The sequence below is a fragment of the Pogoniulus pusillus genome, chromosome 26, assembly GCF_015220805.1.
Source record: "Pogoniulus pusillus isolate bPogPus1 chromosome 26, bPogPus1.pri, whole genome shotgun sequence".
NCBI classification, from domain to species: Eukaryota; Metazoa; Chordata; class Aves; order Piciformes; family Lybiidae; genus Pogoniulus; species Pogoniulus pusillus.
Window position 1 is genome coordinate 8,887,586 of NC_087289.1, and position 17,132 is coordinate 8,904,717.

The 17,132-nt window shown below is 47.3% G+C and overlaps 1 long non-coding RNA gene across 1 annotated transcript; it reads left to right on the plus strand.

The window, feature by feature from the left end:
• The first annotated feature begins 310 nt into the window (after positions 1-310).
• LOC135187039 (uncharacterized) lies at positions 311-5,318 on the plus strand. The gene is made up of 2 exons (XR_010307172.1): positions 311-393; positions 3,234-5,318. It is a non-coding gene; the product is annotated as an uncharacterized LOC135187039 (long non-coding RNA).
• The last annotated feature ends 11,814 nt before the right edge of the window (positions 5,319-17,132 follow it).

Genomic DNA, 17,132 nt, shown 5'->3' on the forward strand with positions numbered 1-17,132 from the left:
TACCCTTCCGGTAGCAATAATGCAATTATGCTATTCATAGCGAGTGAGAGAGAAAAACACTGCTGATTTTCTTTGCATCATAGTCTGGTAACCTCAGCATTAACCTTGCTGGACACAGATCCACTAACTTTTACCATGCTTCTCCAAATAAACTATTGAAGTCTGAGACAGAAATAGCTACCCACAGCTGTCATGCATTGAAATCTTCCCTGATGGTTCTTGGTGATGCCTGCAAGGGGAAAAAAAATCTTAGTTTATTCTTTGCCATGAAGTTAACCTTTTTTTTTGTTCTTCTTTTACTATTTTTAATAGTAAACTGATGGCATTGGACTGCTCTGCTTTGCTTTGCTTGGAATGGAAGGCAGATGCACCGCTTGAGTATGCTCCATAATGGTAACTTCATAGCTGATATTTTTGGTTTAGAAAAAGGAAGGGTGGAGGGCACTTGCAGGGCTGCATAGCTGTAAGTGCATCGAGTTACGCTGAAGCATGCATTGAGCCTCCAGTGCTAAAAGATGCGTACAGATCTTTAGATCTCCTTTGCCCAGTTGGTAACGACAGAAAGAAAGGGAGAGATCCACCCAAGGCCAACACTCTGCAAATGCCTGTTCAGAGGCAGTCACAGTTTTGCTGTGTGCTTGGAACAGAAATCCCCAAATCTGCAAATGGCAGAAAACCAGCAGAAAATCCCCACATTTTGCAAAAGCCACCTCTGCAAACTGGGGTTGTGTATGGCAAGAAAATGTAGATCTTTAGAAACACATGAAGTGAGGTCTCTTTGATCTATCCCACACCTGTTTCGGGGTCCTGCTCCTGATGGCTAGCCATCATGGCTGGAGAACACTTAAGCACCGGCTGAACGTCACAGCTGCAAAGTCAAGCTCCCATATAGCTTTTTGAGCCTTGGTTGGCAAATTAACTTAATTACCAGCAGCCAGATTATATCCCTGGGACACAAGGCATGATTATAGAAAATGAAGTACAGGAAGACATTTAAAAGTGAGAACAGCACCAGCAAAAACCACCGGAACTGCTGACTTGGTGGCAAAAACATTTCTACAGTACAGATGAAGCAACCCAGCTGCCAGGATCATCTGCACAGTCCTCGGCAATGAGACACCCAGGCAGAAGGGACCTGCCCACAACTCTCTTGTCCTACAAAACACAGGAACCTGCCCATTCATAGGGCTAGGCAGAAACAGTGGCACCTGGAGAAGGCTGTGTCATTGCAGGCATCCTAGGGTAGGAAACCCACCCCCACCAGATTCACGTGCCCCACTCATACAGCTGTGTCCTGTGCTGTCTGCAGGCTGCCCATGAGTGGGAGTCGCTCGGCACCCAACTGCTTTGTCAACCAGCACAGAGCCAGCCACAACCCTCCACCCGCACATGGGCTGTTGTGTAATACTGATCTGACTCTGTTTTCTTTCTCATAATCTTCAACATTGCCTTGATTCAGATCAAATGAAAGTGTTGAGTGTCTCCAAAAGCTCCAGATAACTTGTGTTTTATCATCTTATGCCCCCTGCTTCGTGTTTTGCTCTTTTGTTTGCCTTCCCTTGCCCTGCATTTGGAGGAGAGATTGCAAGTTGCACCATCAGCAGCCAAGCAAGGTCTAACCCACGAAGAAGGATCTGAGTCATCCCCCCGAGAGAATATTTTAGCCATACATCATTGTTTGTTTTCAGGCAAACCAGTACAATTATGCAACATAAATTCTTTTAAAGCATTTGGGACTTCAGTTCAATTTAAAATCCTGTAGGTTTTACGGCCAAAATGAGTGATTACTAAGGGTGTACATATAAATGAAGAGTTGGGCCATGGAGAGGATTAAAGGGCATGTGGAGCCTCACAAACACACTAGGCAAGCTCCAGCCAGGCTGTGACAGAAGAAGGGAGATCTGAAGAGTCCCTGTCTAACGATGTGATATGATACTTAGGTCTCAGGAGCACTGTTTTTTTTCTCCTAGTGTGGTGAGCATTTCCTGTGAGCACAAGACCTGATTGTGGTCTCCTGTGAGTGCCTTTCCATGGGCTTCAGTAGAGCTGGGTGACTCTGCCTAGATTAACTCCTGATTCATGCTGGTTTAAATGGGGATGATAAACAGATCTATTTAAAAACAAGCCTCTGTTACAACAGAAATAGAGGGAGACATTAAAATGTCTCCAATCTGAATGTTTTATTGCTCCAGGAAAGTGTCAAGCCTCCTCAGGCAGGACAGCTGAGGTCTGCCTCTTTTCCCTCTCAAGGCTGGAAACTGCATGTAGGTTTTGTCCCTTTGACCTCACTTGGTAGCCCCTGTTTTACATTCATTTTCCTTTGCTTTAATTAATATATGGGAAACAAATCCCATGCTTCCAGCACAAACTCCACACAAGCCATTCCTGCATGAGCAAGACACAAAGCTCAGGTGTGTAACCTGGAAAGTGACTTCCACATCCAGGGAGCTCAGAATCTGAGCTAAGTGCCTGCACAACCTGCTCAGAGCTGGTTGAACGTAATTACTGGTTCTGAAGCTAGTGGGGCAGGAGGTAAGTGGAAGGAAACATACAACCAGCCTGTCTCCTCCAGTGTCCAGCTCAGCCTGGGCACTCATCAATCCCGTCTGCTGCAGTGAAAAACATACACAACTACAACACATTACCAGGAATAGGATGAAAGAACTTAGTCATTCAGTGATTGAAGAGAAAACCAAATTGTCACAAATAATATTTTTATTATTATCATCATCATCACCAGGACTATTTAAAGACCCAGTGCTCATTGCTATGCTGTTAAATGAGACTCAGTCACCACTGTAGTTCTTCACAGAGAGAGTGATTTGACATTGGAATGGGCTGCCCAGGGAGGTGGTGGAGTTGCCATGCCTGGAAGTGTTGAAGAAAAGCCTGGATGAGGCACTTAGTGCCATGGTCTAGTTGACTGGCTAGGGCTGGGTGCTAGGTTGGACTGGCTGATCTTGGAGGTCTTTTCCAACCTGGTCGATTCTATGTACAGACGTGGTCTCAGCCCCTGTGAGCTGGATACTCCAGTGAGAGAAAGACAAGCAGAAAGTAGAGAAAAAGATCCCAAATCCTGGCTTTACAAGCTTCATTTAAAATGTACTCCCAAATTTTGGGAGGCCTGGCAAATAAATTAAGTTTACAATGGCAGCTACCTCTTTATTTATTTCTCCCTCTGTATAAAGGAGTGGAGTCTACAGTATTTACTTCTTTTTCCTCTCTCTCTTTAGGGGAATAAGCAGACAGATTGGTTTCCTCCACATTCATTTTTTACTTGCACAGACGCAAACTCCACTGAAGCTGGGGGAATTATTGACAGCTGATACTGAGGCAATCCAAGGCCAGACTCTGACCTATTGATTTCCCTGAGATTGCACAGGACATATGCAGTTCATTGCAGAATACAGCCTTTGTTTGTTTTGTTTATTACTCAGTATATAGCAATGTGGAATAAAGAACAACGCTGGACTGCAGGAATGCCTGAGGACTTCTCTTTAATTGAAATCAGGACTGGGAACATCCTTGTAAATCAAGAGCAGTCAGCCTTTGAGAAAACTCACTGCTTTTGCAAAGTTTACTTTCAAAGGGGATTTAGCTTTAACTCTTTGTCTCTCACACTGCCTTGGCTAAGTCATTGTTAACAGTTTCCCTAAGTGTCTACGTGCTGCTCAGTAGTCACTTCCAGGCACAACAAGTGATGGGCAGGATTCTTAATTATACTAAAACTATGAATAGTGGTTGAGAAAAAAAAGCAAACCAAACAAAATAACAAGCACATGGAATTATTAAAGGTATGTCTGGTATTGGTCCAAATCCATATTTTGAAAACCCTATGAAACCCTAGGGTTTCAGTTAAGTTCATTAAGAAGCTACGGGTTCTCCTTGGAAAATTATGACCTAGACCTGAGTTTTACTGAAGTTTGATGATGCTTTAGATCAGTTTTTAATTCCCAGCCCTGTAATTGCCATGCAGTGTGCAGGCAACAGACAGCACTTAACTCCACCAGCAATTTGGCTTTACCTCCAGCCCTCCCTGAATGTGTTTCAGCCCCTGATAAATGGGTGCCAACCACAGTAAGCAGAAGAAACATCTCAGCTCTGGTGTCCTAATTAAAGTCCCCTTGTTTCCCACATTGGAGCTCCCTGTGTGTTACGAAACGTCCAAACAAGAGTGTTTCTGCTTAAATAAAGATTTCACAATGGGACTTTCCTTCTTCAGCTGTATTTTTCCAAACTCACATTTTCAGTGCATTTATTGGATTGAGATGTCTTGTAATTATTTATAACAAAAGGGTTAGTCCTTCTAGCCTGTTTAAGATGGCCAGCATGATGAACACTAAGTTAGCAGCAGGCTGCAAGTGGATCAGGCTATTAAGATTAATGCAACAAATTTGAATTCTTCCATCCCCTCTCTTCAGTAACCCATCTCTGTGTGTGTGTGTGTGTGTGTGTGTGGCTGGGAAGGAAAAGAAAGGGCTCCTGTGCTCCAGGATAATAGTGAATGCTGATGAAGAGGAAAAAGGAAAACACTGTTTATCCCTAGCAGGAAGATAATTGATCTATAGTCTGCACACAACTGGTCTCAAAGCAGCCGGTAGCTACACAGAAGAGACCATAGCTAACCAGAGCCCAAACTAGGCTGTCAAACAAAAGCTTTATAGGGACACCAGGGAGAACAAAAGTAGCACATTTCATTCCTTCATAATAAATCTTCCATCTTTATTGTGCAGAGATGTTTTGCTCCCGAGCATGCCATGTTTCAGAGTGGGGCCCACCCCCACCACCCCCACGGACCCTGAGCATCCAGCCTGAGCCGAGCTGCTTCATCAGGCTTTGGGGTTTATTTTTGCTGTGCACAGCCAGGCCCAGCTGTTCCCTGCATCCTCAGACAGCAGCAGCTCTTGGGCTCCAGCTCTACCACTCTCTGGTTTATGTGTACTAAAGGTAATAAAATAACCATTTCTAAATTTAACTAGCATTGCATAATGCAGCTATTTATTATGTAAAGCTGCTGTTTACAATGCCCAAAATATTGATCACTGTAAAAAATGCAGTGCAGCTAGAGCTCATATAAATTAATGCTACTGTTTTCCTTTCTTTTTGTTTAAAGGATCAATCAAAGGTCTAATTTGTTCTTGTGAATTCACCTCTGCAAAGCAGGCAGAGTACCAGGCAGCGCATTGTTTACTGTCATTCGGGCTCACGTGCAGCACTCAGCTCAGAATCTGGCAGAGGATATGTAAAGATGACAATTTGTTCATTATCTGAACCAGTGGAAAAGGCAAATAAAGCACACTAACCTGCTCTATTTCAAATCAGGTCAATTATTTTCTTTTTCCTCAGCTCTAAAGCAGCATTGGCAACCACTTAAGAATTCCAGCATTATGACTGTATATCATCATTATCACCTACAGTAGATTATGAATAGGTATTTCCTTACAATAGCACATGATAAAATGAAAGATGTTTTCCTATTCTTTAGGCCTTTGGGGGGTAGAAAGAGGGATGGAAAAAAGAGAATTAAATATTAACAGAGCGAGCAGATCACTAAGCAAGAAACAATTAAATAGCACAGCATCCATTCAACAGTAATACCGAATCATGATGCAACTGCTGAGCATGGGGGGACATACTAATCATGGATTAGAGGGACTGATTTGTGCCTCATGAGTATTCATGGGCAAAACCTGATATGTGCAAACTGATCTTGGGGAAATGTTTGGTGGGAAACACGAGGTTAAACCAGCGTCTGAGCAAAATGATGATGGCTTTTCTCGACTGTGCCTTAGGGACAAAGGAAATATTTACCTTTTTATCTCCTCTTCTTTCTTTCACCACCCCCTTTTCTTTCTGCAGAGCTGTTTTCCTGCTCTCTGTAGATTGAGACACAAGAGTTTTTTCCCATCCACCAGCCCACCTTTGTACTTGCCTGTACAAATACAAAAAAATACAAGAACAGTCCTGTCATTTGAAGTCATCTAGAAAACCCAAGGTTAGGATGAGCCACAAAGCATGCCATCGTGGGTAATACACGTCAAACAGCATCCAGTAGCCAGTGTTTCTGAAGATGAATCACCCCTATAAACAGAGAATGAGATGGTGTAAATCCAGCCTCATACCAGATGTGCTGTCAACAGCTGCACATGGCTCATCACATGGGGGAGAGGCCACGGGGCAGCAAGAATGCCCTGCCTTGGTGGAAGCGTCTCTTCCGTACCGCTGCTTGGCTCAGCTTCAGTGCAAAGACTGCTGTTAGTCACACAGTGCTACACAACCTTATTCTTCCAGTTACCTTCAGTTCTGGTTCCAATTATGGTCTCTTGGACAAATTTCCCTCATGGGCCAGAGAAGAGCCCAAGAAATGAGAGTCCAGCTAGTACTGTATTGAGAAAAGGTCAAATACACTAAATAACTTCCTCTCTACTCACTCCATGGGGGTGAAGAAACTCACATTCCCCTCGTGGAAAGCCACAGAGCTCTGCAGCTCTTCCAGGATCAGTGATGCCTCTTCCTGGGCCTTACTTCACGGCACTAGAAGTCTTCTTCTGGCCTCTAGCCACCGTTGAAGCTATCAGGTAACAGATACATGAGCACTGGAGCTGCCCAGGCCCTTTCAACTCCTGGGGTCAAAGACCAATGTGCCTTCTCTGTTCTGTTCTTTTTTCTCCACTCTCACATTGCTCACTCAGCATCCATGTGCCTTTCCCTAGCCTCCTTTCAGACCCAGGAAGGAAAATCTTCCCCGGTGGTGTCTGAACTCCAGCTATTGCCTTACAGGTAGGGGAACTCTCAGGAAATTATACTTTGCAGTGTTTTCCACTAAACAACTACTCCAAAACAAGGATGAGGCCACTAGTGACCTTGGTGTCACTAAGGAGCCTATTGCTGCTATCCTAAACCACATGACTTATAAAGCCCCAGCCCTGGTAGACCAGAACAGTTTCTTTTCCCCATTTTACAGTTTGGAAAGTCCCTGTGATGGTTTAGGAGTTACCCACACCACACCCCCCCACCCACTAATGAAATCACCCAAGCCAGACTCAGCCAGCTGGAAGTTAAGGAATGAAGCTATATTTACAGCTTAGCACAATTTACAAGCAGATATATACACAAATACATACACAAATAGATATATACACAGATATACACTAATATAGCTACATACAACTTAAAAGTAATACAGAAACACAAAATCTCTCTCAGATTGCCAGGAGGGCTACCAACCCAAACCTCCTCCCCCCCCTCCCCTCTCTTTCCTTCCTTCAGAAATAACCAGATCAGTCCACGTATATCTCATGTGATAAATCTGGAGAGATCTGAAGTGAGATGTCAAAAAGATGACAAGGAGGTTAGAGGAAAAAAGGGTTAGGGCAGATGCAACCACACAGACCACCAGAGAGCAGGAGCAGAACTGAGATCTAACTGAGCAGTATGTGAGAAGTGAGAAGATATCTATATTTTGACTAGTTGTGTTTCTCAGCAGAAGAATGAGTGATATAGGTTAATGTTGTTGGGTTGTTTTTTTCCTTCTCACAACTAAGCATTTAATTGCTCTCAATAAAATATTCCAATTAGCCTCAAACCAGCACAGTCCCCAATTCCTCCATCCACATCCTCATCTCTGGCATCTATCAACAGTGTCAGTGCAGGACTCAGTTAGTACTGAGATTGCTTTTCTCAGTCAGCTTCTGAGCAGTTGTCTTCCTCTTGGCACAATGAAAAATCCAGCAGCTAAGGCAGAGCATTTTTATAATCTCAATGGAGATCATACTTTAAAGTTTAAAGAAGCTTAAACAGTGGGAAAGCCCCCGTGGAAAATCCAGTGTTTTCATATGCAAGTCAGGTTTCTGGCTGTGTATTAGCTGCTGTTATTTTCAGTAGCCAGTGTATGATTTCTGTTCAGAAACAAATGTAAAAAAGCAAGTGAGCAATTTATAATGAAGTAATCAATGCTGGTGGAGAATTGGCTGGTGCCTGTGCACTTAGCCTTGCCTAGGATCAGAAATCTCTCTTGGGGGCAGCATTTCTTACAGAGATGGATGGATTTATTTTCCATCTTTGAAATGTTTACTAGCACATCTAGATTCCCTGCTCCAGCCGTACTGCTGGTTGAGGGCCAAGAGCTCCCCCTGCTAATGCCAGTAGGGGAGAGTAGAGGCATTGTGAGGTGGAACGACGACCCAAAGGCAGGCCACTGCCCCTCTCCCTTGCCCTGACCCCCACTCCTCCCACGTAGCAGCCTTGAGTGGGACATTCACAAGAAACTCGCAGCCCACCCAGCCTACTCTCCATGGAGATTGAGAGCCCTTTTGTCCTCCGTGGCGCGGACTTCATAGGAGAACCAAAGCTCAGGCTGCCTGCAGTGACACCTAGCACCAATGCTGGTGACTATCTGAAGCATGTCCCCACAACAGATGAAGCATATGGAGCTGACTTTGGGCTGCCAAGAGCCTTAAGCCACCTAACATCTGCCCACAATGCTCTGCCTCCTGCCCTAAGCCTTGAAGGGGCTGGGTTTAGTAGCGTGGGATGCAGGCAGGTTTGCTGAGGAGCGAGGAGGCTGGGGACCACGCCAAGGTGATGCAGCAGACGCAGCCAAGTCACGCTCGGTGGAGGTCAGAAGCGGGACGCTGCCCCGCACACACGCCAGCTCACAGAGCTATAAATGTTTCATTGCTTTCCACATATCACTCCCAGTAGGTGAATGAAGCCTTGCAAGGTGGGTGGGAAAAGCAGATGCAGTGTTTGCTTTAATGCTCAAGACTACAGGCTCCCAAACCCTGCTGTTTTCTCAGGAGTATGCATCCAAACCAGGTGAAAATATAGCTGAGGCCAGCTAATTAACTGTGTGGCTGTTAGCAGTCCGTGAGGATTCAACTCTCCTGTGAGCTATATGTGAAGAATGTGGCTGAGGTTCAACACCTTAGAAAGAAAGTATTGATAAGAGAAGGGCTGAAGAAGCCAAGCAGTACCTTGTGACAGAGATAAGAGTAAGAGCAGAAGGGTATTCCTGCAGGGAATAGTACCAGAAACCTGGATGATTACACAGCACAAAATAAACTGAAGAGCTTTACATCAACAAATCTTCACAAGATTTGCCAGGCAGGATGTCAGGAGTTCGGTATTTATCAACAAAGCGGTGGGGACAGTTGTACTTATAGTTAATCTAATCACAGGAGTGCCAAAATAGATGCTTTGGAAAGCAGGCAGAGCTAAATCCAGGCCATTTTTGGAAGCTATCCTCTTCTTTTTTCCCTTTCATTAGCTCCAGGCTGTCTGGAAGATGAGGTGACTGATTTTCATCTTGCTTCTGTGACCGTAAATCAGAAGCAAATTCTGCAAAGGCAAGAAGGTGGTGTGGGTGTAGCAGGCTGGAATGCCTGAGAACCATCTTTATTGTTATTATGAAGCTATAACTGGATGAGGGACTATAAATCAGCCCACCCTGCTGATAATGGAGTGTAGGTAGCACTACACCTTCTGAACCAGCCTGAGACTAGTAGGGTTTTGTGGCAACACACACTAGGGAATGTCTGAGCTCCTCCTCTATTAGGAAGAAATGAAGCATAACAAAGTGTAGTCCACCTGAATTACAGTGAAAGTGGCTGGTGGTGTCTGCTCACTGTCCCTAGGTTTGAGAGGATGAGAATCAGACTGCAGAGATGCACACTTCTGTTTGGTGCTGTGGAAGATGCTTCTGGCTTTATATTCCTCTCCCTCATCCCTCCATCATAGGGAAATTTCCTCTCTTTTGTCTTCTTGCTGGTAATATCCCCATTCCTGCTGTGCACAAGGCCTCCTGCTCATGCCAGCAGCATCAGGGGGTCTAAGCCTGGGGTACCCCAGTGTCAAAACCACAAGGCTGAAGTAACTGATAAAAAGTCCCACTGGTCATAATCAAGCAGGTGGTGGTCTCACAGATGCCTCTGCGTGGGGCAGTGACTGGTGGTTGAGACAAGATGTCAGGCAGAGAAGGGTCCCTTATATTCTGCTTTCTAGGATGACTGCCACCTGGACCACAAAACTATCTATAACTTCTCTCAGAACACTCCCAGGAAGGCCTCAGAAGCACAGGTCAGACCTGACACGATTGGATGTTGAAAAGAGGTCATTTTGAAGCCTCCATGTGTGTTGTAAGCAGACAGTCTCAACTTCATGGCCAACCAAGAGGCCTCCCTTTGCCTGCTGTCTGTTTTTGCATCCTTCACCTCAAATACCAGGGCACTGTTTTTCAACTGCAATATTCTGTCAGGTCTTGGGGGAAGGGAGAATAGGTCCCTATCTGTAGTACCACAAAAAAAAAACCTCTTGAGGTGTGTCTAGCCCTCCCCCTCTCAGTCTACACACGTAAACATCCTCACTTAGGTGTGACTTTTACCATATTAACAGTTACTTCCCTTTCTGTAATCACTGAGCTACTGCTAAAGAAGTCGCAGCAGCATTAATAGCAAGTGACCCACAGATTCAATCCTGCACCAAAGGTCAGGGAGTTATCTCACGCAACAAATGGTGAAATGGTGCCATTCCCTGGAACGTTATGACAGCGATTTTAAGAGTCATAACATCTTGCCACGTGCTGCTTCAACTTTTTGACACGAAGATAAAAATAGCAAGCGCTGCAAAGCCTGGGAGAACAGCTTCACATTCAGATCTGAGCTGAAAATCCCCAGCCTTTCAGGATGTTTGCGTGAGTGTTTTGATTTCAACACACCACAAAGACAAGGTTAAGCTGAGATGTTTGGATACGAGTCCAGAGCAGGAAGGGGACAGGCACAAAAAGTGGGTGCCTGCCTTCATCCTATTTCTATTTAAAGAACTGCAGTATCAAAAGCCTGGCAACTGATCTGAACACAGAGGCCAAGTCAGAATGATCAGTGATTAGAAGCAGATGCTGCTCAGGCCCGGGTTGCTGTGCTGTTTGCTGTCTGCATCACCACGCAGGTGCTGTCCCTCATCTTGTGCCTTGCTCACCCACCACACAATGCACAACACTGCTGGCTTGCCTTGACAGATGGGTAAAAGGGCATATTAGTCACTTTGGTTTTGCCAAGGACTTTGAGCCTGTTGGATGAAATGTGCTGTTACTGCTGTTACTGACTGCAGTGATTTGCTGGCTCTCTCCTAATTCACCACCCTGCTGGGAAGGCAGACTCCTGGGGAGTTTTTTTGCTCAGAGGGAAAAGAGGCACAAAGCAGGTGTGTACCAGGAAGCCTGAGGAGTGAGGAGTGGTGTGAACTCTGCATCCTGTGGACCCACAGAAAGGCAAGCTGGGGCTTACAGCCCTTTGCTATGCCCTCCCTGCACTGCCCTGGCTGCTTATCAGAGAATCGTAAGATGGTTTGGGTTGGAATGGACTTTTACAGGTCATCCAGTCCAATTCCCTGCAGGGAGCAAGGACACCTGCAATTAGATCAGGCTGCTCAGAGCCCCTCCACTATGAACTTCAATGTTTCCAGGGGTGAGGCTTCTATCCCTCTCTGGGCAACCTGGGCTGGCATTTCACCACTCTCAGTGTAAAAAATGTCTTCCTCATATCTAGTCTAAATCTCCCCTGGTTTAGTTTAAAATCATCACCCCTTGTCCTGTTGCAACAGGCCCTGCAAAACAAGATTGTCTCCCTCTTACAGACCTCATTAAAATACTGCAAGGCTGCAATAAGGTCTCCCTGGGGCCTTCTCTTCTCCAGGCTGAAAAATCCCAACTCTCTCAGTCTTTCTTCATAGAGTTTGGGTAAGAGAGGGACCCAGGAGCTTCTAATACACCTGATTCCTGAGAAAACACGGAAGCTTGCATCATTTTGGTTTGTGTTTCTGTAACTTCCCTCCTGCTTTATTTTACTTTGGCCTGGCAGTGCATTATTCCAGCCCCTTGGGGTGTGAGGTGCCTGCATTCGAAGCAGCAAGCAGCAGGCTCTGCTTTGTTCACGTCTCTGAGCATGAATGCTGGCTTGCAGCCCCGTGGGCTGCTCTGGTTATCAGGCACTGCTCTGCTGGCAGCTCCCCCATCTCGAGCTGCAGCGAGCGATCAGACCTGTTAGGTAATCCGCAGTGTGGGAAGGGTGAACACCCTGCCCTTCACTGGTTATTTATACACCTAGATTGGCTTTCTCTGCCTGCCTCTTTCCTTTATTTTGGAAGGGGACCATGAAAATTCAAAAAAGGGCTTTTTTTTGAAACTGCTCTGACTCCCCTTGCCTGGATGCACCCAAAACCATTCCCTCCTGTAGCCCTTACCATTCCCACCAAAACCTCCAAGCCACATTGCCATGCCAAAGACATTGTGAGGCAGCACTTCCACCACTGGGACATGAGGAGAGACGAAGACTGAGGATGAACAGAGTGGCTGGAGAGCAGCCAGGCAGAAAGGCAGCTGAGGGTACTGGTAAATAGTAGGCTGAACATGAGCCAGCAGTGTGCCCAGGTGGAGCCAGCAGTGTGCCCAGCAGAGCCAATGGCATCCTGGCCTGTGTCAGGAATGGTGTGGCCAGCAGGACAAGGGAGGTTATTCTGCCCCTGTACTCAACACTGGTCAGGCCACACCTTGAGTACTGTGTCCAGTTCTGGGCTCCTCAATTCAAGAGAGATGTTGAGATACTGGAACGTGTCCAGAGAAGGGTGATGAAGCTGATGAGAGGCCTGGAGCACAGCCCTGTGAGGAGAGGCTGAGGGAGCTGGGGGTGTTTGGCCTGGAGGAGGCTCAGAGGTGACTTCATTACTGTCTACCACTATCTGAAGGAGGTTGTAGCCAGGTGGGGGTTGACCTCTTCTCCTAGGCAGCCAGCAACAGAAGAGAGTCTCAAGTTGTGGGAGGTCTAGGCTAGATGTTAGGAGGAAGTTCTTCACAGAGTGATTGGCATTGGAATGGGCTGCCCAGGGAGGTGGTGCAGTCGCCATCACTGGAAGTGTTCCAGAAAAGCCTGGCTGAGGCACTTAGTGCCATGGTCTGGTTGATTGGATAAGGCTGTGTGCTAGGTTGGACTGGATGTTCTTGGAGGTCTCTTCCAACCTGGCTGATTCTGTGATTCTGTGAGCAGGAGGACCACAGCTGCAGAGGAGCCAGGCAGCCCAGACAGAGGTAGAGCTGCACAGCCTTTGTGATTTTTGCAAGGGCTTAGGAGCTAAGGCTAGAAAATCGATCCTTTCACTAAAGCTCATGGACACTTTTTGCCCATGCACACTGTGATGCCTGGGTGGAGAGGTGTATATGTTGTTTGTCGGGTTTGGGTCTGCTGCTCTGCATTTCTTGCCACCCACTGGTAAATCTGATCTGTGCACACACTGTGGATCCTAACCATTACATCCTGGGCAAGCTCACACATCACTTTTTGGGGTAATTCAGCCCAAAACTATGTTGTGTTTGCTGGGCTGTGTATGAGAAGAAAGATTGTCAAGACAGGCGTTGTCATCTTCTACCTGTCTGCCCACTCTTCCTTTTTAAACAGGGATTTCTGTATCATTTCCCTCACAGAACATTATCATGCAACCACCACAGGGGAAATGACAGCAGAGTGAGACCTACACTGCCCTGGTTCTGTTGTTAGACACAGCCTGGGTATCCAGGCTGCTCTTTTTGGCCACGGGAGGCTCTAAGGCAAAAACAGTGACATACAGAGCAAAATATCCTGCACTTGCACAAAGTCTTTTGTGCCAGGAGCTCTCAGGATCACACCCACCACAATGAGCCTGGCCTCACAGTGCTCCTTTGGGGAGGATTAGCACAATCACACACTTTTTGGATGGCTGTGCTAGGGCAAGTTAAGGTCAAAACCATTAATTCCAGTGTGTTCTGCAGCGTGATAACTGGATCAGTTCATCATGGCACCTACTCTGTGGGTTGCAGAGCTCTCTTCCTGGGCCCACACTGTGTGAAGCAGTGGATGCTCAGATGCTCCCTTAAGCCGTTTCCCAGGATCTTGATTGGCAGAAAGTGATTAGCAGGCTGATCCAGGAAGCTGGAGAACCTGAAAAATTCACAGGTTCTACTTACATTCCCTTGAGGACCTGTATGGTAGGAAAAGTGTCCTCCTGTATGACTGCTGACAACCGAGCGCGGCTGTCAGCGCCTCCCATGGAGCCAGGTCACCAGAGGGCATCACTAAGGCTCTGAGAGCCCAGACTGAGCTCTGGTTAGACCAGGAGTGTTACAGGAACTATAAACAGGGGCATTTTCATGCATTTCACTGTGAACACCATAAACACCACCCTACAAGTACCCTTTGTGCCTCAGGCTGCCTACAAAGAGCAGCAACAGTTGAGACTGTGCTGGCGTTGGGGGATGGCACAGGAATTGTACGAGCAGCAGAGGCTGGGGACTGCATCTCCTGATTCTCCTCTTCACCTCGTGGCCATTGTCCCTCTGCAGGGCAAGCAGCCTACGAGAAATTAAGTTAAAAAAACCAAACCAAACCAAAACAAAGACATGAACAAAATAAATGCATAAATAAACATGGTCCCTTGCAATGCAAATTAAAGCCATATTGCAGGAGAAATCGAATCCCAGGAATGTAAACAGCCAAACAAGCTGGAAAACCAATTATTTTTTGAGAGAGTTACAAATGAGTGAACAATGGATGCCTCTGGCCTCCTATATCCATGCACTGGCACTATCAGCACTCCCTGGGAGCAAGGCCTGGGCTTGCTTTTAGAGTCACTCCTGCCTCACTGTGATGCCCCTCTGCCATGTGGCTTGCGTGTCTTGGATTAGCAAGATCTAATTGTGACACATGGCTTTGTCTGATGGACTGTGCACCATTACTAGTTTTTGGTTGCAGCCATCCATTAGATGAACTTCCAGAAGGATGAAGATTTCTTTCATTTTTTCCTTTGTAGCATCCACTGCACCCATGCAGCCTGACAAGGTTTGCCTGTATCAATTGAAAACCAGTGTAGATGTTACTGTGAGAAATGACAGGGAGTTTTTTAAGCTGCAGTTACCAGCTTTCACATCACCAGGATGCAGAAAGACAATAGTGAGAGCAAGGGGGTTCTGGAGATCTCCAGATCACTGTTTCCAATTAGGAAGTGACTTTGGTTCATTCCACCACTGCAGCCAACCTTTGTTGGTAGTGCAAATTGTTCAAATCCTTGTTTGGGCTCTGAGTCAGTCAAACTTTCCTGCTCAGCATTCAGCATGTGACCCACTCCTGCAAGCCAATGAAGCTGATGCAAACAGTCCAAGACCACCAACTTCTCAGCCTTCCTCAGATCAGTGTCTCCCAGTCTGCAGGACAGGGGAGGTGAAGGGAGTTCCTCAGTTCCCACTGCGTGGCCTCAGGGCTCCTTCACACCACCTCCTTTTGTCTGCTTGTACTTTGATCCAAGTTTAGCTTAAGCCTGGGCCATGCTGCTGCATTCAGTGCCTCATTAGCCAAAAGGGCAACATGGTCTGTGTCCATATGGCCACACTGCAATGACCCAGCCAGTGATAAATCCACATTTACCCCACTTCTTGGCTAATTTTATTGATTTTAGACAGGGATTATTCACACTTTCTGTCCTAGTATTATTCCACAGCTGTCCCAGTATTACTCCACACCAGTTTAGATGGAGGGATCTGGTCCTCATTTATTGTCTTTCCTCGTTTACTGCCTTTGTTTCTCTTTTCACAGATTAATTACAAACATCTCGCTCTGTGAACTCCCACTGTATGGTGGTGGTTGCATGATCTCAGCACCATGAATTATAGATGCCTGACATATCACACCAAGCTATTATGATTTTTTTTTCCACAAGCAAGCTATGAATTATGAAGAAGATCTATTAAATTTATAATATTCTCTATCTTTGGTACAGGAATGGGAAGGCACAGCCTGATGATGCCTTTATATCACCCACCTCTCCCCCCACCCCCCGGGCTTGGGCAGAGCAGGCAAGAATTGCAATACAGACTCTGTGTGTTTAGGAAGAGTGATTTCAGCTCAGCATTTCTCTTGTTCATTGCAGTTTATCTCGTGGGTTTTCTCAGGTTGCTGGGAGCTGCTGTGAGGCTGTGACTCCCTGTGTGAGGTGCAGGGACCCCCAGAAACAACGCTGGCACCACCCGTTGTTGTGCCAGCTGCTTCCCCACGCCTCCCCTTGGCTTATTTTGTGGGGCAGCTGGCGGCAGATGGGAGTGTTTTAGTGAAGGAGTGGAAGAAGCTTTTGCCAGTGTACCGTGGCCACCACAGACAGCACCACAAGCGGCCCTCTGCCATTGCCCCTCCGTGGCCTCACCTCGGAGGTTTCCCTTTCGGTCTCCGTTCAGCAGCCTTCTGTCAACCACTCCCCCTCAAAGCTCTCCTCTCGGCCACTTCCCCTCAGTGGCCTCTCCTCAACGGCTTCCTCTCAAAGCTCTCCCCTCTGCTACATCCCCTTCGAGGGCTGTCCTTTCAGCCTATCTGCATCCCCCCAGGGAACTCCCAATTCCCATGAGTGGCTGTGTATGTAGCCCGCGCCTCTCCCCTCACCTATGTGCCTGACACACACCCCCGGGGCTCCCTCCTCACCTCTGTGCATGGTTCCCCCCACGAGGCTCTCCCCTGACCCATCTGCGTGACCGCCCCGCCCCCACGGGGCTCTCCCCTCACCCATGTGCACGGTTCCCAGCCCCTGGGCTCTCCCCTCACCCATGTGCATGGTCCCCACGCCCTGCGCTCTCCTCTCAAGCATGTGCATGGTTCCCCGCCATGGTTCCTCTTACCCATGTGCGTGACCCCCCGCCCCCCCGGGGCTCTCTCACCCATGTGCATGGCTACCCCCTACAAGGCTGTCGTCTCACCCATGTGCATGGTTCCCCCCCACAAGGCTCTCCTCTCACCCATGTGCACGGTTCCCCCCAAGGCTCTCCCCTCACCCATGTGCATGGTTCCCCCCCCCCAAGGCTCTCCTCTCATCCATGTCCATGGCTGCCCTCCACAAGGCTCCCCCCCACAAGGCTCTCCCCTCACCCGTGTGCATGGCTCCCCCCCACAAGGCTCTCCCCTCACCCGTGTGCATGGCTCCCCCCCACAAGGCTCTCCCCTCACCCGTGTGCATGGCTCCCCCCCACAAGGCTCCCCCCTCACCCGTGTGCATGGCTCCCCCCCCCAAGGCTCCCCCCCACAAGGCTCTCCCCTCACCCGTGTGCAAGGCTCCCCCCCACAAGGCTCTCC